Genomic DNA, 23,058 nt, shown 5'->3' with positions numbered 1-23,058 from the left:
CTCTTACGAAGTGCGTCCAAAAATCCTAAGTTTTTTTTTCCTTCACCGCATTATTTATGCAAAAATTGAAACATTTTGCTACTTTTCAAAAGCAGTATTCAAGTTTATGTGTGGGTCGTTTCTGCCGTGAGCAGGTAAACAGCAGTATCTGAGTTTTCGAGATATTTAAAAAAATGTGCGTAGGATTCAATACTAACAATAGGGAAATGTTGGTATTAGACGTTTTTTTCGCGCATTTTTTCAGCGGAAACCAAATAATCAAGCTTGCGCAACAAAGCTAACGTACAATGAAAGACAAATATGAAAAAAATATTAAAAAATTGCAGTTACTGCCTGTCCACGTCAGATATTTAGCTTCTACATCGCAAGTTCATACCGACTGTAAACATTCACTCAGATGTATCTTTCAAGGTTCATCGGAAAATCTCTGATGAGTAAACTCTCTTTTCCTACAAACTGTGATGTAGATAAAGTTACGTATACATTCTAAAAGTACCCAGCCCAATTAGTATCGAAGTAGAATGAGCGAAGTTAGAGGAAGGTACAGTCAAAATTGCATGTTTATAAATTTTTTTTTTAAATTTTAGTAATAGTACTGGTCTACAAGGTGTTTTACCGAAATCAAAGCTATGTGTGTATGCGTGTATGTCGGCGTTTGTGTGTGTGTGCAGGCATGTGTGCCTGTATGTCGGCGTGTGTGTGCAGTGTAGACGTGTGTGTTTATGTATGTAGGCATGTGTATCTGTGTGTAGGGCATAGACGCCACCGACCAGGAGTAAACCCGCTCGCGAAGGCCAGTGGCGTTCGCAGAGTCAAGTATTTTGCTTAAGTTAAGCCTTGAATGAACGCAAACGATTTGTAACCATGGCGACGAATATTTATCCTCTTAATAAAAATAAAAACAACAAGCTAGACTTGTTCTCGTTGTCACGGCAATCTGAAAGATCAGAGCAACGTCAACTTTGGTCAGGTGAGGATAATAAGCAATTCGTGATTGATCAATAATCAAATCTCTTTTTTTAAACATGAACACAAAAAATAAATATTGGAAACAAGTACTCAATCGCTGCTATTATAATAGTAACCTAATAGCGAAAACTGGAATCCTCGGAGCCGTGACCTTAACATGCCACTTCTGTCAAATCGCTGCTTTGCATGCAAAGCGGTTTAACGAGGCGCATACATCAAGTTGTAAAGATAACGAACACTATCTTTACACTCGTGATATTCTTTTTTCTTTCCTTTTTTTTTTGTTTCAATGACCTCAAGAAGATGGGCGGGAGCGAAAAGAAGGATTTCAGTTCATTGAAGCAATTGAGTGGACGCATCAGTTGTGGCTTTAGCCGTTGAGATTCTGCGGAGATAAAAAAATTCGCCAAAAATATCTTCATTTGTTGTTTGGTTTAGAGTTGATATTTCGTGAATAGGGTTTCGCACGAAATGACGATCAGATTCAAAAATGGGTTTTTGCTCGAGCTCTATGTGTTTCGCTTTGAAGTGTTCGAAATCCTGAAAGGCATCTTGTTCCAGTGGTGGCCAGGGCTGCCGAGAGCCCAGGCGGGCCCCTGGACAGGTTATTGAACGCCCTCCCCCCCCCCCCTCCATCGGAAAACTTATGCTACTCCGACTCCGATCCGAGTCCCCTCAAGGAAAGGGCCCTAGTTTCCAACTTGGCTAAAACGGTTTTTCGGTGGGCCCTAGTTGCGGGAAATGTCGCAATGGAGTTGTTTCCTTCAGTCAAAAGTAGTACTTTTTGTCACTGAAATTGATAGAATAAGTAAAACAAAATAACATGGACCCAGAAAATACTTTCATTTTCCCAACAGTTATTTTTTATTTATTTTTTTTTTTTTTTAATGTCTGATTTTTCAAACAAAGCGTGGTCTCGATGACGTTACAAATGATGCTCTTTCGTGCATCTTTCTACCACGTTTCCATGATAATCAAGAAGTGAATTAAAATTGCGCTCTACGCTTGCTATCAACCCTACCGTTGCCAATACACGTGAGTAAAGATGCGAATTAAATATTTTGCTCTGTGAATGGCAACACTGAATGGCATTTCATAGTTTTTGACGTCATCGGACAGAAGCGTAAACAATGAAAGCGCACCAATTTAAGTATTTTTTTTAAAAGTATTAAACTTAAACAAATTATTTAAAAAATGGTCAGATTCTATGTTTTTAAGCATGCTCTTTCAGAAACAAATACATTTAAAATTTTGGAAACGACCCCATTGCGACGGAAGCCTAGGACAGAAAGGTCCTAAAAGGGATCAAAAAGTAAATCTGCCACCGACTTTGCTGAATTCTCATAATTTTTTGGAAGGAAAAAATTGTCAAGATACTAGGCATATGAATGGATATTAGAGGGGAGGGGGGAAATGCAGTTGGGGGTTTTCTGTTTAACGACCTATATTTAACGATTTTCTCTGTTTAAAGACATCTTTCACGGTCCCGGATGCTCCACTGTAGTTTTAAAAGCATTCTATTTAAGGATGCATTCTACTTAAGGACGGTTTATTTAGTACCTTGAAAGTCGTTAAATAGAGTTAAATGTAAGTTAACACGTAAAGTTGGATGCTTCATATGAAAACAAACAGAGATGAATATTTTGATGAATAGTTTAAAAAACTAATTGCGGAACGTAACAAAAAGAAATTAAATAGTTTTTTCACAACAGAATTACTGAAATATAGATAAATGCACAAATGAATCGAATGAAGATGGGTGAATCGTACATAGACGAGCAGTAAAGTAAAAACATAAATATGTAGATGTGTGTGAATGATCTGGGAAGTACCTTAGACATGACTAAAATGTGTGTAGATAAACATAGAAATAAATGGCAAATCAGTAGACAGATCTCTCCAACGTTCACAAAATCGTTTTTGAATATTTAGTGGGGAGTATGTGGAACAGCTCTTGTAAAATTTACAAGAAATTACTATCAAATTTCGCAGAGGTCGATTGAATTTCAAGTACTTTAAAAAAGAAGGGAAATGGTGTGTGGGTTTTCTCATATAGTTTCATAGGGTCATTGATGACAATACAGTGTAGGTTAACAAGAAAGAGTAAAAATATGGAAAAAGCCCATACTGGTTTACTTCTAGAAAACAACTGAAATTTAATATATTTGATCGATGATGTAAAATTTTCAGTCATTCTGTGGAATTTTTATAAAACTTGTTCCATACATTCAGCATTATAAACATAGTCCAAAAGCAATTTCGTTTACGATGGTGCATGTTCAGCGAAATATCATGCATTGCAAATGATCATAAAGTGAAACCTGTGTAAGTTGACCACTTGCGGTGCACTACTTTAGTGGTCAACTTTAATAGGTTGTCAACTTACAGAGGTTGATTTATATGGTAATGGCTAATTCCGTGCCTGATAAAAGCGGTCAACTTAGACAGGTGGTCAACTTCACAGATTTTACTGTACTTAATATTCTATACCTCAAAGCCAGACTGGCGTAAGTCCAAAAATAGCGATTTCCGCTTATTAGTGCATGATATGCAGAATCCCATTCCGCATCGAAACATATAAAGGCAATTTAAAAAAAAAATACTTTGTAATTATTTACCAGTGTTAAAAGAGCGAACGTTCCAACATTTGTCAGCACCAGGAAAACGTTTTCCGGCTATCGTGCAAAGCATCGATTATGTGAATTACGTTAGTCTGACTTTGAGCTACGGGGTTGACGTTTACGTTTTGATTGAAGGATATTGAATTTACTGTAGCTTCAAATTTCGTGAAAACAACATTGAAATATGTTAAATATCGGGAACTAAATGAGCCAAAAATTCAGGAAAAGTTTTCTAGGTTTTTTAAGAAATCTTTTTCTATCTTAAATATTACGCAGACTTATGAACACACTTAACTAAAGTCAGTACCAACATTATATGATACAGCTTAAACGCATATTATACTTTTACAACAGGGTTGGCCGGATTGGACCCAATTGGGTTGGGCCCAATGGGTTTTTTTGAATAAACCCATTTAAAAAAACCCCATTATTTAGCCCATTTTTGGGTTTTTTTAAATTTTCTGAGAACCTTTTTTTAAAAAATAATTAATTTAAATACTTTTACAATTTAAACTTCTTTTTTATTTTTTCTTCACAATAGGCAATGGACATAAAAAATGAATTTTGAACTTTAATAGTATTTCTTAACTCTTAAGGGCATTAAAAAATGCTTCAAAGATTTTAAATAAATATATTTAACTTTTTTCCTTCAACTGGTCAATAAGGAACTCAAATTATCTTGACTAAGTCCTGTCACGTCAGATTTTCTCAATATTTTCAGAGGATACTACTTTAGCTAAAAGGCTCTCATGTGAATTATTTTCTGCAAACCAACACGTCACAAAACTCGAATAAACAAGGTATATTTTTTTGAAATTAACAGGTTTTACAAATGGTCGAACAGAAAACGGAATAGGATGTACAGTATTTTCATTATCTTACGAAAAAGTTTAATATTTCTTTATAAAAGTTAAATATCCTAATGGTGAAAGGTGTCGAAGGGGGCCTGTGAAAAACATTGACCTATGTCATTTTTTTCCCTTTTTTCTCTCGGCAACTCTGTTTATAACAATTGGAATAAAAGTGACACAATATTTTTTTCGGAAAAAATTATTTAAAAAAATGCAATTGTAAAATTCCATTGAGGAGCTTGAAAGGCTCTACATTATTAAGATTATCAAATTATAGGCCAAATGCCGCCGAAATGTGAGTTTCAAACATTTTTTGACAAAACATAAAGTATTCTGTACGCTGTACAAACTCACGGTTTCGGGCTCCGCAGTTTAAAAAGAAAATAAGTTGATAAAAACCAACGTCGGAAGAATTCCGGTGGTCCCCAGAACCTCCCCCCTCCTAATATCATCGAAGATCGTGTAAATTTAAATTTTTGGGCTTCAATTTTGAATAATTTCATAAGAGAACAGCCGAACCCACTTCCGCCATAACATGGAATTTCAGTTTCGAAAATTTGCTGTATGAAAGCACTCGAACCTCTCCCATTTTTTTAACTTTTCCAAAGATGGTCTAAAACTGGGTTTTTAACTTAACAGTTTCAAAAATTTTCTGGGAAAGTGCCTCGTCCCCTCCTCTCTCTCGGCATCATCAATGAAGAACGTTTTAAATCTCGTTTTTAGTGCTTCAATTTCGAAAATTTTCCGGGGTAAGCCTCCGGAAAATTCCTTTTCCTAACATCACTGAAGGTCAGCAAAAATTTCGTTTTTGGAACTTAACTTTCGAGTAACTGCTGGTGCCCTAGTCTTTACCAACATAGACGGATTTAGGCTGTGAATTCTGGGGGTGCAACAAAAAAGCAGTGGCGTAGCTAGGGAGGGGAGGAGAGGGTATGGTCCGCCCGGGGCGGCGATTCAGCACTTTTGGTGTGAAAAAAAAAATCAAATAAGGGAATCATACTTTAAATCTAATACCGGAGGCAAAGGAGAAAAAAAAAACCCTTTGAAATGTAAGGTTTTGGACTGAACGATCATTTCCGTGTTCAAAGATGTAATATTTCCGTCGTGAGCCCTTGAATCTTCCTCATTCTTAATGTCTTTAAATTGTAAGTCCTTAAATTGTAATTCAACACTTAAGTTGTATTTTTAAAACTCAAATTTCGGAAAATATTCAAATATGTAATATGAAATATATTTCTGGAAATATAACATCTGTTTCTGTATATAAGTATCAAATATATTTCTGTAAAAGTTGTTTCTTTGCCAGTGCTGAGTTAATGCAGGGAAAACATTATTGAACTTTGTTACGGAATAAAAGCTGATTCTCTATCGTCCTCAAAGGTTTAAACTGACTTCAGTTTTGATAAAGATTCTGTAGAGAACCCCATTCCCCCAAAAGTTACTTTAACTGCAATTTTTGATGTGAATTCAGAATATTTCTCCGAGATAGGCGTCTGACCCCGCCCCCTTCATTTTTGTAGGAAGAATACGGATTAAATTAGTTTCCTTTTGCTACCTTAAATGAAGTTTTCTATTTTGAGCGATAATTTTCAATGCTTTAAATATTAGATACGTCTCAATGAAAAGGTGGCAAATAGAAGAACCGCCCCGGGCGACAGAAACTGTAGCTACGCCATTGCAATACAGGGGACGGGGAGGGGGATACAGCACTGCAAATGTCGACTAAAGCTGCTATTTTGAGGGCAAAGGCGACTATTTTGATGACAAAAGCGAGTATTTTACAATCATTTGTAAAATACAGCGACTATTTTAGTAAGTGTAACTAAAATTCATAAAAAAGATTTTTTTCTTCCTCCTAGAAGAAAAAAATTGTAAAAAAAAATTAAAAAATCGCTTTTAAGTTTACCCCCTACTTACCACGAAAAAAAAGGAAAAGTTTTACCGCGTTCAATTTTTGAAAATAATTCTTTTAAAAAGTGGGAAAATGAAATGTAATAAAACATTCACGACCAGAAAAAAATGTGAAGTTTATATTTTTGTATTAAAAAAAGTTTCGTAAAGTTTCGTCTCGATCGTAAAAGATCGCAAATTTCGTAACGGTATCGTTTTTGTGAGTGCGATTTTTGTAAATTATTAGTTCGTGCAATCAATTTTTTTTTTGGTTTTTAATTTCTTTTATTCGCACTATACATTCATTTTTTTTTTTAACGAGAGCTAATTTTCTCTAGATCGGAAATATGAATGTGACGGCTCTTTTTGTAAGGTCAGTATTTTACTGTTGACTTTAATCAACAGTCAGACAGTAAGAAAAATATACTAGAATCTGTCAGTGCTGGTTTCTCTCTGGTGTTTATTCGGGTTGGGCTAAAATTTGGAAAATATTTTTTAAAGTTTTCCTTTTTAAAGGTTGTTTGGAGAAAATTTACCCCACGGCGTACCCCCATAAATCCGCCTGTGTTTACCAAAAATAGCTTTTAAGACTTCAATTTGAAAATTTTCTGGTGGATGGCCTCGGAATCTATCTCGACTTAAAATCACCAAAGATCTTCTAAAACTGCGTTTTCAGAGCTAATATATTTTTAAAAATTTCAGAGGAGAGCTCCCGGAACCGCTCTTCATAGTATATACTCGGAGATAATTTAAAATTCTGTTTTTGGATTTCCACTTCCGAAAAATTGCAGCAGGAGAAACTCTGAAACTACGCTCCCCTAACATCGCTAAATATTGCCTAAAATTGAATTTTTAAGACTACAATTTCGAAAATTTTCCGGGGGAAAGGCCCCTTGGACCCCCTATTTCAGACTCAAAGTTAATCTTTCCATTAAGTTTATATTGCTAATACTTTAATGACTCCCAGAAGCCAGAAAGTTAAGTCCACTTTCTCTCTTTGTATTGATACATGCGTTTGAATAAAAAAAATTAAGGGGCTGTAAGACTCGTACCCGACCCCTCCCACCAGGTTTTTGACCTCGTATCGAGTCTGGGGGTCGTCAGGGTATGGTAGTATAAAAAAGGGAATGTTTATGACAGGGCCCAGTAATGTGTGTTTGTGTCGAGGGAACCATCACGTTCTAAAAAGACGGCCCTAGTCTTTCACCCATGAACATCGCTAGATCAGTTTCATAAAATAGGAAAATTAAGTTACTTGTTATGACTGCAGAAAAGGACACTGAACAAGCAGTGTTATCATTATGGAAACATTCAATTAAGTTCCGGGCATTATAAAAATACTTAAATGGGCAATTACAATCACAAATTTCCCCCAGAATAAGGTTTAGCTAATACTGTATCAATGTGTTCACCATTAAAGCGCAGAAGTGTTCCTATCTGTTAAAATTCGTTTAAATAAAACATATTTAATTGTTAGGAATAATTTCCTTATATTTAAGTGATATCCCAATCGTTAGGTAAAATTTATCTATAAGAGCTAGGGGGCCGCTACATCTCCTGATGCCAGGGCCGATTTTTTCAGCCAATCCGCCACTGCCCCTAGGGACTCAACTTTAAAGGCGTTTTACTCAAAACTTTAAAAAGTCCATTTACACCCTTTGTTTTCCCACTGTCTCAGTTAGAGGCAGTAACACAATCAGAATTTTAGCTTTATGGGGGTTAGGATTGATTCATTAACGGTAGTAGTTATTTTTTGAGTATTATTGCTGTGATATAACTCAAGCTTCTTGTTTGATGTTTCTACCTTGAAAACAAAGTACTATAATTGCAATCATTTCCCGAAGCCTTGAACCGCTAAATTTGGTAATGTCCGTCCCAATTAGGGATGTGTCGTTCATGAACGAACGAGTCAAAAAGAGCGAATCCTTAAAATGAACGGATCTATTCGTTCACCTGAAAAATGAACGACCGTTCTTTAAAACGGTGAGCAGTTTGGAACCTTGCATTGATGCACTTGTGATAAAATCACATTTCCTTTTTTTGAAATACATTCATCTTCAAATTTTTAACTCATTAATAAATCCCAAATTTCCTTTTTCGCAGTGCAGTACAATATAATTCAGTTCGAACCTTTTTAATTTATGCTTTATTCATCACTTTTTCTTTAACCGTTGCAGTTCATCATTTGCAATTTTCCCATGTATCCATTAGTAATGTTTCGTGTAACTTGTTTGGTCCTTCTCACACTTTCAGTCGCGAAAATTATTTCCAAAAGTACCTTTTATCACTCTTCTGTTCTTCTATATTGATTTGACTTCATTTTTAACTTGCAGGGCGACTTCCAAGTCGCTTAAATTTATATTCCATTTCCATTATCCAGAGGTTTTAAATAAGGATTTTTATGGTTTAATTTTTCCTCCATTTAATAAATTGTATGTGCGTGAGGGTTTTTTTTTATGTTCTCATTGGTACTGTGGAAAAATTTTGAAACTTCCTAATATTTAGGGGAGCCTTTTTTTAAAAAATTAAATTATGCGGTACTTCGGCTGAGCTAACAATTTATTCGTTGTTACTTTTTTCGCTATACTTATAGGTAAAACTATATGAATGTATACAGTAGCTGGAAAAAAATATTTGAAGGAACGCTCCTCTCTGTTTCCTTTGGGTAGATGTCATGGTTGACAGATGTTTGTTTTGGGGTCAAAAAAAGTTAGTTTCGACACCTGACGCCAGTTTTTATGTAAAAAGTAGGCGTTTTATGATTATATGACTTTTGTTTAGTTTATGCTATTTAAGGTACATAGTTTTAATGAACATTTCTTTATTCTCGTGTTTAATATTGTAGCCTGTTTCTTTCCTTTTTTTTCTTTTTTGTAGTTATCTCTGTTATTTATTTCATGATTTACATTTAAAAAAAAAATGCAACCTAAAGTGCAGTTTTAAAAGTATTTTTTGTTTTATTTTCACCCACGACCATACTACGCTTGGAGACAGCGGCGTAACTAGCGGGGGGCGGAGGGGGCGGTCCGCCCCGGGCGGTACTTTGCTGGGGGGCGGTAATTTCATGCTCTCGATGTGAAAAAAGTTCAACGTTTCCCAATAGGGAAATCATGCTTTTGATCAATTACTGGAGGGGAAAAAACTTTTCGTTATAATATTAAGCTAGCACTTGATTTTAAGATAGTTCCTTGGAAACCACCTTATTAAAAAAAAAAAAAAAAATTCCTGCGCAGAGCGCCGGCTTCTAAGCTCCTGCCTGGTGTTACCAAAGTTTAAAATGCATTTTTAGGACTAATTTTGAAAATTTTTCTGAGTAGAGCATATTCTTTATTTTTCTTCGTAATTAAGTTCTTATTTTTCCTTTAAATACTTTTGACTGTTTCTCAACCAAAGGGCGCAAATTGAGGAATCGCCCTGGGAGGCAGAAAGTGTAGCTACGCCACTGCTTGGAGATATATTTCTATTTAGAATTAGTGAACTATTTCCCGTAAGTTCAATTTTGCAAATTTTCCACCGTAACAAATAGTTATTTTTTTATATAGTAAAATTTAATAACTTAATTTTGTGACGTGCTGAAATGGAACCTGCGATTTTTTGAATGGAAAACACATCTTACCATTCGGCAACTAAGAAATATCTTACAAAATGAACTTTAATTGCTTTATACATCTAAACCAGAATAATTTTTTTTTTCAATTCATTTTTCATAGCCATATTTTCCTACTTTTAAATGATTTTACTTATTTTTCCTTCAAAGAATATTGCTGATCTAATGAATATGTTGTGCAGAGAGATCGCTTGCAACTTTTTAATTGAACGATGTCGTTCAAATGAACGAGTTAAATGAACGGATCAAAAGAATAAACGTCTCTTTTGATGAACGGATCATTAAAAAGAACGATATCGCCCACCTCTAGTCCCAATAATTAACTTTAAAGAAGGTTATAATATCAGGGCCGTAACCAGACTTTTGTTTTACAGAACATATATTGTTGATCGATAAAATTTGATTTTATTTGTATATTCTAATTACTTTTTTTCACGGTAGGTTAAGTAAGGTCTGCTGCTTTGAAAGAATGAACAAATGTAAATCAAGTAACTAAAATTAAAAAAACTTTAAAAACCCCCAACTGAGTGGCAAATGTAGCATCAAGAGGTAAATATGAAAATCCTTTTAAAAGCCTTGTCTATTAAAAATCAATAAAAGTATTTTATTTGTTAACAAATAGAAACTGACAACAGATAAAAATGTCAAATAATTGCGTTTTCTTTCCTTGTCGGCCAACAATGAATTCGGTTACCAATAGCATGAATAAAGGTTTAATCGTATTTGAAATCTGCTTTTAAAAAACGTTATAACTCGAATTCTATATAATATGGAAGTCCCAAACATATTTTATCAAACGCAAAAAAATTCTTTTTTATTTTGGTACTAAATTTTTAAAAATTTAAATATGTTTTCATTACGATACTCGCAAAACACCTATAGAGGTTTTTAATTAATATCTTCGTTAATTAATGTCCTCTCCTTTCGAACAAAATTCTTTCTTTCAAAATCGGTCCTCCCGTTTAGGCGCTAGAATGCCACACAGATACTTAATCCCTAAAGATAGGGGGATAACTTATATCCCCCTTCCTTTGTGTGTCGGGGGTTAAAAATGAAGTATCTATTAAATGAAGTGGAAAAAATCTGATGTGTGCTTAATACCCCTGTTAAATATTGGAAGTCTTTTTAACAACTGAAAATAATAGATGCGTGTACTCATATACTACTCGTATTGGGGGTAACACTTCTTGAATTCATATTTTTGACGCTAATAAAATATGTTCAACATCGAGTATGGCTCTTTCAAATTGAAAGGAAAGCGCTGTAATGTTTTGTAAAAAATGATGTTCGCAATAACTACAATAAAAATAAATACTGCAGACAAAACACTAAGTTTCTACAATATTAAATAACAAAACTTTCGCTTTCAAATAAAATTGAAAAAATAAATAAATAAAAAATAAATTAGTAATAATAATTGTTTCAACAAAAAGAGTAAAAAAGTACATTTTGAGATAGTTTTGAAAATTTTCGGAGGGGGTTTGAAACCCTAAAAACCCACTCCTTAAATACAGCCCTGTGTTATATCTATTAAATAATTCTAAACAACTGTGAGCAATTACTAATGCGCAAATTGCGATAAATTAAGCAATTACTAATGCGCAATTCGTAACTTTTGTAAAAATGTTTCTCAAAATGAATTGGAACATGTTAGAGAAATGACGCTCCTGCTTCCATCAAATTCCATTTTGCTAAAATAAATAAATAAAAAATAAATTAGTAATAATAATTGTTTCAACAAAAAGAGTAAAAAAGTACATTTTGAGATAGTTTTGAAAATTTTCGGAGGGGGTTTGAAACCCTAAAAACCCACTCCTTAAATACAGCCCTGTGTTATATCTATTAAATAATTCTAAACAACTGTGAGCAATTACTAATGCGCAAATTGCGATAAATTAAGCAATTACTAATGCGCAATTCGTAACTTTTGTAAAAATGTTTCTCAAAATGAATTGGAACATGTTAGAGAAATGACGCTCCTGCTTCCATCAAATTCCATTTTGCTAAAAACTCTTATAGAAATAATTGATATGGAAAGTCAACTTTATCTGGAAGAAATATTTCGACATATTCATAGATGTTCCTTAGCGTCGGTAATACATAAATCTTAAACTATAACGTGTTTAATGAAACTGGTTTTAAACCTTTTACTAACCGCAAATTTACATGACATGCAAGTGGCCTTGATGAATCCAGACTCATAAGTTACGGTAAAAGAAAATTCCACACAAAAAACAAAAAGCGAACGATGAAAGGATGTGATAACAAAATACAGGTTTTACAGTTCGTGACCTATAAGTTTTCATCCCAAATCGTGTTCAAAACTGAGTAGCGAAAGCTGCAATACATTGCCATTAAGAAAACGCTGCAGTGGAAATTAATTGTCGAGGATGGAAATGTAAGCCAAGTAAAAGTACACCATTTATTTTAACTTTACCTGTTTTTTTCTCCCATGACAGTCATGAATTCTGATTCAACAATTTTTGAACAAATGCAACTAGTATTTCTTCTGCAATAAATGTTAAAATCTTGGGTTTGATTGGTCCTCAAAATGTCTAAATCTGGAATCCCCCTCCCTCCCTTTTTTTTAAATTCGGTCACCGTCGGTCAGTACTTTGAAATAAAGAGTTTTTAAAATTCATTATTTATTTATGAGCTGCTGACTTTTGTTTTTAGTTCTTGACACTTCATTTTCAGAAACGATTTTATTAAAAAACAAAAAAGAAACTCTTATATAAGGGTCTTAATTTTTTTAAGCAACTATGATTTTATTTTGCAATAAATGATTATTTAGAAATAAAAATTTCTCTTTTTTCTTTACATTCAATTTAATGCAAAATTCTTTACAAAAACTTATAAGTAACTATTTTTACATTGATGTCAAAGCTTCCTAGCATTTCGACATTGTCAGAAAAGTTACGTAATACTGGTTTTACGTCGAGTGCGATGACGTCAGAATCACTGTCGCATACGTTACTGGCACTATATAAATTAATCAACACGTCTTATACTTAATCATTGATTTTCATTTGTTTCATTAAAAAATACATTTTGGGGAGGACCCTAGTTTGTTTATTGTGCTGTGAGTGAGATGAAATGGGACAGAACTGTTGTTGCCTTCAGTGACACAATTGATGACAAGCCATCGATGAATCGGCAATGTATCGATGACGGTAATGCATCAATCAAAAACTTTGATATCCTAAAGCATCGATATGTTGATTGCATATCGATATGCGTAACAAAAATTATCATGTGAAGGAGGTAGCATTAATTTGACTGTAATTGTATTTACTTATTTATTATTACGAAGATTTTGGAACTTTTCAAACATAGTCATGAAATAAATACGAAACAAAAATCAATTGTTTTGTAACTTAACTTTCGATTTCCAATTGAGTAAAAAGACGTTCCTGATACAAACACTAAATTTGGCGATATATTGACAATTAGCTGCCAATTAGTGACATTACTTTCTTTTACATCCTGTTGCATCAGCTTAGATTTACGTTGAAATTTTTCCTTCATAGTACCAAAAACAGTAAAAGTTTAAAAATCGTTAGCAAAAATTTTTACGAAAACGACAAAGCTGGAGTTTCTATTTTAGTTGTTTTAAAATGAGAATCAAAGCAATTTATTAGGCTGGAATTTTGTAGTTATTTACTAGACATCAGAGCTCATTCACCTTTGTCTTACAAAACAATTCCCACGAATAAAAACATAAAAAAAGGAAGAAAAATTCCTTCAATTTCCCACATACACTTTGAAATGAGACATTGGCTATGTTAATCACCGAGGATAGTGTCATGGGTAGTCAAGCCACGCCTTTGCATTTATGAATGCTAATTTAAAATATGGAGAAAATTTGAGGAAGATCGTCTTCATTTTTAAAAAGTTTTCTACGCCTAATCGTCTGAAACATTGGATGAAATAGACGTCAACGATGGCTTTTGCTTTCATGAACGCAGTTTTAATAAATAAACCAAAATCTCAAAACTTTCCCATGGTGGTATCGATTAAATAAAACATTTAAAGCTATTTTAAGACTTCTCAAAAATCAAAATATTTTTAGTCTAAGATCCGGTTGCAGAATTCTGCACTCATCGAGTATAAAAACAAAATAATATTTTTGTACTACAACCCAAATTTAAAATAATAGAAAATCATAACTGTTTGAACAAAACTTGTCCCTGAGTCGGGAAAAATGAACTCATGCAAATTAAAAAAAACTAAAACTTGTTATTCATGAATGGGTAAATCAATTTAAACAACTTTTCAGATACTATTTTAACAGTTTATGGATCATTAACACATTGGAAAAATAGATAGATTTTTTATATGGGTCAAAAAATTAGAATAATCAATTCATTCAATGTCAATTTTAAAAAGTAGCTAAAATATTTGCATACCTGTTACCCTATAGTTTGTCACAAGAATGGAGCTTGGCGCCCAGATAATTTTACGCTTTTTTAAAAGCCTTTTATTGCTCAAAATGGGTCGTCAAGGTGATAAATAGGGAAAAAAAACGAATTTACATATTGTATCATTTCTTAAAGTTAGAAAAAAATACTATCCAACTCAATTCAAATGAACCTTTTACAATCTATAGTATGAAAGATTTTAAAGGAATATAGAAGGACTGACCAAAAGGTAACTGACTAAAAAGTAACCGAAAAAAACGAGGTAGAAAAATTGTAACACCTGGCAGAGATGAACCCAAATTAAAGTAAATTGTCCAAAATAATCGTTGAAAAATACTTCTTACGTCCATAAGTGTTGGACTGAATGTATAGTTTTCTTATCCACGCCAAATACACTTGGAGGGTTGCATAAACTGCAATTTTAATAGCGGATCTACGTAGTAAGACCAAAGATGAACATGAAGCAGAAACGTGTACGACTCTCCTGGAGCAAAGAGAAGCTCATACAGGGACTACAGCAGGGGTTGGAAAAGTATTATATTCAGTGATGAATCTTTTCTAAAATATCTGTGAATAAAAAATGGTGTTCGGGTTTGACGTTCAAAAAGAAAAGCGTATGAGAAATCTTGTGTAAGACGTTCTCTCCTCCACTTTGACACATCCTTCTTGGTTTGTGGGTGCATGAGGGCTGCTGGAGTTGAGAAGTTATAAATATATTAAAATAAAACAATGCGTGACTTCCACTGTTTATCAATAATACTGCATGATACTTCATCTGAGGCACAGCAGTTACACATTTGTGATTCATTTTATCTTTCAGCAAGATTCTACTCCGTGTCATATTTCTAAATCGACTCATAGATTTTAAATATAAAGAGGAATTTCGGTATTAAACTGGTCAAGCAACTCTACCAATCTCAATACGATCAAGAATCTGTGGTACCTTCAAATCCAAAGAAAGCGGTTCAAGACCTGGTGCCCGACAACAAAATTGAGCTCGTTGCCGCATTGAAGAGGGTACGAAAACTGTCAGAAACGATTAACGTAAACAAGCGGTAGAATCCGTGTGAGAAAGGATTAAAGCATTGAATCCATGGAAAAATGACGCATTCTAGTATTAATATTGTTTTTTTTAAAAGTATTTTCCCCCTTTTAGTTTGAATATTCTAATTTTTTGACTCAATGTAAATCTTCATCACTATAAACTTTTGGATTATTCTGTCTAGGGCGGGGGGTTGTACATTATGAAAGGGGCATGTGTTTTGGCTAGGTTGCCTAGCAGGAAGTGCCCGCAAGTACTTTTTATCAAATTAATAATGTTTGACATTTTGAAGTAAAAATGATGCATTTGTTATTGAAATGAACTAGACTCTACTTCAAAGAAATATACCTTAAGAACTTGAAAAGTTATGGTTGCCGTTGCGCAACTGGCCGCAACCTATTCGCAGCCACATGTAAACGGGTACTATTGGTGCACATTTATGCAGTTATAAAGTATAGTCATAATTTATATATCAAATTAAAGCTAATTTTTTTCTGAACGTGATAAACTAAGGTTGTCTATGCAAAAATGGCCGCAAATGGGGGCGGCCAGCTGTTATAGATTGCTTTAAATGAAATAGTTAGCGTTTACAATATTCGTTCGACAGGGATGGCGATAGCCAGCTCTACGCATAAGCGTATCCAGAGGGGGGCAAGGTTGGGCAGCTCCCCCCCCCCCAATGCAAAAATTAAATATATTTAGAATTAAAAAATAATAATAATTAAATTGACGGTTGTTTCAAATTCTAAATTTATCAAAGAGTTCATATGTAGTAACTTGTTCCTGAGTTTGAAAGTGTATACATCTTCTTTGGCAGCTCATTGAAAAAAGAAAGTAATTAGAGTTTAGTTGGGTTAATACCGCACTCATTTTAGAATTTCATTGCTTCCAAAATCTTGGAATAAAAAGGGGGAGAGGGAGGTGCTAAAAGCCAGTCTCCTAACTGCCCAAATGATGGGCCTTTTCAGGTGCGCCCCGAACTTCAAATTTAATCAGGGCGGAAACTCTCAATGGGCCGAAAGGAATTCCAAATTTCCCCGAATAATGATAATTCGTCTAAAGGAACTCCAAATTTTGCCAAATGATATTTTTATCATATCGTCAAACAAAACTTTCCGAAGGGTGATATTTTTGCCATATCGTGAAACAAAATTTGCCGAATTTGCCCATCAGAACTACTCGACGGCTGTCTCCCCCCCCCCTGTCCTTTCTTGGGTGAGCTGGATACGCCCTTGGTTGTTCGAGTTTTTACAGTAATCGCGCATGCGTCAATTGTTAGTGTTTTCAACCAACAGTACTAACAGTAGTAGAAATAAATTTCAAATGCTCCAAAAGAAATAAAATTAATAAATTTTTGTTCGTTACATTAAAAATCCCATATACATATAACATGTATTCCTCAATAAAAGGTAAAATGTCTTTCATCTATAAAATTAGAATAAAAGATTAATATTTGTAAAAGAATATGACCTTAGTTATTTATGAAAAGACAATTACATTATACAGAAAATGCTTCCGAAAAACAAGAAAATTATTTAAAAGATTTCCAATTCAAAAATTAATTTTACCTTTTATTGAGGAATACATGTTATATGGCTATGATATTTTAAATGTAACCACACAAAAATTTATTAATTTTATATCTTTGAAGCATTTGAAATTTGTTTCTATTGCTGTTTGCACCGTTGGTTGAGAACACTAACAATTGACGCATGCGCGATGACTTTAAAAAACTCGTACGACCAAGGGCGTATCCAGCTCAACCATGAAAGGAGGGGGGGGGGGTAGCCGTAGGGGAACCCTGATGGGAGGTCACTGTGACCTCCCAAAAATGTTCTCATTCGGCAAATTTTGACGATATGGCAAAAATATCATCCTTCGGAAAGTTTTGTTTGACGATGTAATAAAAATATCATTCGGCAAAATTTGGAGCTCCATTAGGCGAATTATCATCATTCGGGAAAATTTGGAATTCCATTCGGCCTATTGAGAGTTTCCACCCTGATAAAATTTGAAGTTCGGGGCGCACCTGAAAAGGCCCATCATTTGGGCAGTTAGGAGACTGGTTTTTAGCACCCCCCCCCCCTTTCCCCCTTTTTATTCCAAGATTTTGGAAGGAATGAAATTCTAAAATGAGTGCGGTATTAACCCAACTAAACTCTAATTACTTTGTTTTTTCAATGAGCTGCCAAAGAAGATGTATACACTTTCAAACTCAGGAACAAGTTACTACATATCAACTCTTTGATAAATTTAGAAATTGAAACAACCGTCAATTTAATTATTATTTTTTTTTAATTCTAAATTATTTAATTTTTGTAGTTATGGGGGGAGCTGCCCAACCTTGCCCCCCTCTGGATACGTTTATGCGTAGAGCTGATTATCGCCATCCCTGTCGAACGAATATTGTAAACGCTAACTATTTCATTCTAAACAATCTTTAATACCTAGCAACCCCACTTGCGGCCATTTTTGCATAGGCAACCTTAGTTTATAACATTGAGAAAAAAAATTAGCTTTAATTTGATATATAAATGATGACTATACTTTATGAGTACATAAATGTGCACAAATAGTACCCGTTTACATTTCATTGCGAATAGGTTGCGGCCAGTTGCGCAACGGCAACCATAACTTTTCAAGTTCTTTAGGTATATTTCTTTGAAGTAGAGTATAATTTATTTCAATAATAAATGCGTAATTTTTACCCCAAATTGTCAAACAATATTAACATTAGAACCGCGGATGGGGTCATTTTGACCCAAAAGCAATTTTGTTTCCAATTTCCTCAAAAAGTTACAAACGAAATTGAAAAAAAATTCGTGACTTTTCCTATTTTTATACCAATAATAATCTGTGAAATTATGATAAGTTAAATACTTACCACTTTTTTTGTTTTTAATAGTTATACCTAAAACCGCGGAATGGGTCATTTTGACCCCATTATAATCACAAGCACTAAAGTTGCAGTTCAACGTTTCCTAGAATAGGAAAAGCTTTTTCAGTCCTCTCTCCATTTCCCAGATGAAAGCAGAACAATACTTCACGGTCAGTAAATTATTACTGATAACAGAAGTGCATGCAGGTCTTAGAAAGATGCAGGTGGGGGGGGGGGGGCGTCTGCAGTAGTAGTAACAAGTGTTGCAGACGCTCCCCCCCCCCTCCCCTAACGTTATCGTTCCTTGTGGGAAAAATGCGTCTGGTTAGAGTATTCAAGGAATATTTTCTTTCTGATGTTTTTTGTTTCGGCCTAGAAGGGAAAGTGGTGAACTGGCGCACATCTGGTTCTTTATGACTTCACAACTGGTTGTTCGCATTGCCTTGGATAGTTTGATTGTACCAGTCTGTTAGGTTTTTTGGCGCCTTGTTTACACGGAGATAAAATTGATCTGATGTGAAAATGGCTGGAAGAAATTGGCGTAAATTAACAGTTAGCGTGAACCTCGAATATATGCGACAGTTATCGGAAAATGAATCCGAAAACGATAATGATGAAGAAATTGTTTTCAGCGATGATGAATATGCGCCCCCAGATGAGGAAAATATATTTCCTTGGATGAAGATACCATATCTAATTTTTCTGAACAATGTACCAGCAGAAAAACTACTTCTGGGAGGAAAAGACAATATGTACATAAACAAAAAAAGTTGTCAAATTCAAATTCAGATGAAATAAAATCTGGAACTTTTGTTACAAATGGCGAGGCCCTCGAATATTTGCAACAATTATCGGAAAATGAATCCGAAAACGATAATGATAAAGAAGTTGTTTTCAGCGATGATGAATATGTGCCTCCAGATGAAGAAAATATTTCCTCGAATGAAGATACCGTATCTAATTTTTCTGGACAATGTAATAGCAGAAAAACTACTTCTGGGAGGAAATTTACATTACAAAGTGAAATGAATAAATGATTAAAGTTAATGGGAGAGAATTTTATATCTTACTATTATATTGTATAATCTTAGTATTACTCTTGTTCATCAAAAATATTTTTTTACCTCTTTCTAAACATCAAAGAACCCATTTTAAGCTTTGGGTAAAATTGACCCCTGCCCGCGGTTTTAGGTATACGGAAATTTCCGCGGTTCTAGTGTTAATTTGATAAAAAATACTTGCGGGCACTTCTTGCTTGGCAACCTAGCCAAAACACATTGCCCCTTTCATAATGTAATATAAAAATTTGATTTTGACTTTATACTCGATGAGTGCAGAATTCTGCAGTCGGATCTCGTACTATTTCGCGTGACGTAATTCTTACTAAGTTGATTTGAATTTTTATTTCGAGTGCGATTTTTTCAATAGGTAAGACAGAAATAGTTCTATATTCCCACAAAGTTATTTTGATTTGAATTTTTATTCAAATTATTCAGATTGAGATTTTTTCAACAGACGAGATAGGAATGGTTCGTAATTCCTACTAAGTTATTTAAATTTGAATTTCTATTCAAATTTGTCAGATAAAGATTTTTTCAAGAGGTAAGACAAAAATGGTTCGCAATTCCCACTAAGTTATTTTGAATTGAATTTTTGATTAAATTATTCAGATTGAGAATTTTTCAGCTGCTAAGATTGAAAAAAAAAAAAAAAAAATCACTTACCTCTATGTTTCACAAAGCAATCCAAACACTAAAAACAAATCAGGGAAAATATTCTCTATATCAGACTTTCCCATGTGTACTCATCTGAATCCGAACCCAAACAATAACACATCCCTCTTTCCGACATTGCGAGAGCGTCCTTGCCGAATCCTCCTTTCCTTGTGAGATCAGCTTTATTTTCGATCATCTTCTCGAAGGGACAGCAAGCAGCAGGTAAGCCATCCCGACCCACTTCGCGTCAAAACCGAAAACGTTGCTTTAATTAGTCGGAAATCTTTCACTTGACCTACAAAGATGGAATCATCGCCGCTGGTTAAGGTGAAAGTTTATTGACCGCATTTTATCGATGGATGCCCTTGAAGACGACGCCCCGATCGTCAATCCCGTGGTCCTTTCCGGGTGAACGTGGGTTTATTAGCATTCGAAAATCCAAGATTATGAATTGTAAATTGAATTGCCTCCTTCGAGCGTGAAACCTTTTGATAATGGACGCTAGCGACAGCAGTGATTTTCCGCGCCGCTTCGCGTTTTACAACTCTACCGAGAACTTCCTCTTCTGAGTTTCAGGCACGAAAGGGGTGAGAGGACGTTATTCGAACTATTTGTTCGGACACTACGAGCAGTTGAGCACGAGCATGCGAGTTTAGTCAGGTGAGCCCATTTCCCTCAAGTCCAAACGATGCGTCTTCTCAGTGGAGTACTCACACGAAGAACGAGACGGACCTAAAAGCAGGGTTGGCAAGGTTTTCCCCACCTCCCGTAAACACCATGTTAAAAACTGGTAATTTACCATCCTGGGAAATACTATGTTTCTCCCACATGGCAAAAACTGGTTATTAAAACTTAAATATAAATTCAAAACAATCTTTAAAAATATCAAAAATATTCCTTTCCTGCAGAATAATTTAAACTCAAGGGAATTTTGCAACAACTATTTATTTCTAACTTTCATTTTACTCATCAGATTCAGAAGCTCAAAATATTTCTTACATATTGTTATTTGAAAGTTTTCCCCGGTATTTGCCACTTTTTCCCGGTAATTACCATTTTTTCCCGGTAATTACCATTTTTTTTCCCGGTATTTACCATCTTTTCCCAGTTTTCCCCCCGGCTTGATGGGAAAAACAAGTTTTGGACGAGAAAAGCCAACCCTGCCTAAAAGAAATAATTATCCCTAAAAATACCCCCTAAAGATTTGCCTCCTCTCTCTTGAACGTACCTTAAATAAAAATTTCGAGCAACTGAAAGTTAAACTCAGCCACTTGTTTGTTCAAATATCTACAACATTAGCGCAGCAAAAATTTACCCCAAACCATTTTTCCGACTATAAGGGCTCTCTTTCTGAAAAAAAAAGAAAGAAAAACAGTAGCGTTGCGCTTCGAACTGACGTCAAGAATCATCTTTCAAACCGTCTCTGCATAAAAAATCCCGCAACTGGACTCGAGACGTTGCGCGTAAGACGTTTCGAGTGAAGAATTAAAACGTCAATCCAACGCAGAATGCCGTACTTTTTTTTTTTCCTTCTTCTGAAATTGGGCTTTTACTCTTAAAGCTCCCTTATGGTAGGGTTGACACCTCGTCCGTTTTGTGTCCCGCAAATTATACGCCCTTAGAATCGTTGCAGTTTGGTTCAGAGAACGGCATCATTATCGTTGTATTATATAACTCTACTGTATGGAGATACTTACAAATTTACCAGTAAGTGCTATTGTCGTGAATAAAATTATGTTAAGCCTTATGTTGGATCAATGTCGAAAATCGTGAGGAACAAAATGTCTGGTAAAGAAATTCAGAATGGTAGCCTTCTTAGCAATTGCAAAACATTTACTTGCAATGCATACGGTTAAATTGCCTCTCTTTCTTCAAAAAGTTTATTTGGTCATTAAAATCCAGTAAAAGCTCCAAAAGGTTCTTCAAATTATTGTAAGATAATGTTAGAACGTTACCCCAGGGTCCTCCTTGTACCTACCACTTTGTGGTTTAACAGTTTAGAGGGGCTCTGAGGACAGTCCTGCCAATTGCTTCCATGTACAGAATACAGAAAAACAAATACAGCTAAACAATATAGAATATTAACAACGAAAGAATACAAAAAAGTCACTGAGTAACATTAAGATAGGTTTTGGACCACTCGTCCATTAACACAATTACTGAGTATAAATGTAAACGCATTTATATATATATATATAAATACTGTATGACATTACATCAAGATTAAGAGTTTAATTAAGAGAAAGAAAGATTTAGGAGTTCAATTGTTTCAGAAATTATCTGACGAATTTCTTAAAACGACAATCACTCGTTCCAAATTACACGTTTCGTACATCAGCCCTAAATGTACAAAGGAAACGAAGGGAACGTTGACGAATGGATATTTGTCAGCTGAAATTCGTATTGTATTTTGTTGTGGATCACGCGTGCCTTTTTAACAAAATCATTTATCTAGCAATTAAGTATATCGACCGGATGTATTGCATTAACCAACTGTATTCGAAACATGCCAATATCAGTCTGTCATACCAATCAAGAAAAATGATGTATCCTTCAAACACGCCCCTTAAGAAATCATCTATCCACCAATTAGGGTATCAACCATCACCTGACGAATCAGTGGTCGTTGATAATATATCAACAAGGTTCAACCAAGTTACCAATGAATTGATTGCCATTTCGATACAATACATAAGTTTGCAAGCTTGTATCAGTAATGAGTTACAAAAATCGCAACTCGAAACACTCTTCTTTTGTGTCAAGTGACACTACTCGACAGCAGAAGATGATGTACACAGAAATTTAGAGCAAGATCTCAGCGTTGATGATACAGTCGTTTCCGAACGAGCTGTTTGTTTCTTCTCACCTTTAATACAATGTTAGGCTTCATATTCAGGGCGTGAATTATCGATGTCTTCTTTGTTTCTACAAGGAGCCTGTGCCAAATATGATGAATGGCGGAATCATTGAAGAGTGACGGAATTCAATAAGAAATCAGCATATATTGTTTGCAATGAATGGCAGTGTATAAAAAGTATTTGAATATATACATTGTGTATTGTCC

At 34.6% G+C, this 23,058-nt stretch overlaps 1 protein-coding gene across 2 annotated transcripts in view; it reads right to left on the bottom strand.

Moving 5' to 3' along the window:
* The window catches only part of LOC129222048 (prolyl 4-hydroxylase subunit alpha-1-like), a 106,135-nt gene that overhangs the window by 47,052 nt on the left and 36,025 nt on the right, over positions 1-23,058 (bottom strand). The window contains exon 1 of one of the 2 annotated variants that reach the window (XM_054856467.1): positions 20,004-20,105. The exons of the other annotated variant lie outside the window; for it this stretch is intronic. The gene's annotated coding sequence lies outside the window, so the exon portion shown is untranslated. Of the gene's footprint in view, positions 1-20,003; positions 20,106-23,058 lie in introns of those variants that run through there. 2 annotated transcript variants of the gene reach the window in all.

This window comes from Uloborus diversus, chromosome 5 (assembly GCF_026930045.1).
Source record: "Uloborus diversus isolate 005 chromosome 5, Udiv.v.3.1, whole genome shotgun sequence".
Lineage (NCBI taxonomy): Eukaryota > Metazoa > Arthropoda > Arachnida > Araneae > Uloboridae > Uloborus > Uloborus diversus.
Note: the sequence above shows the minus strand (reverse complement) of the source record. Positions and strands in the feature narration are given on the sequence as shown.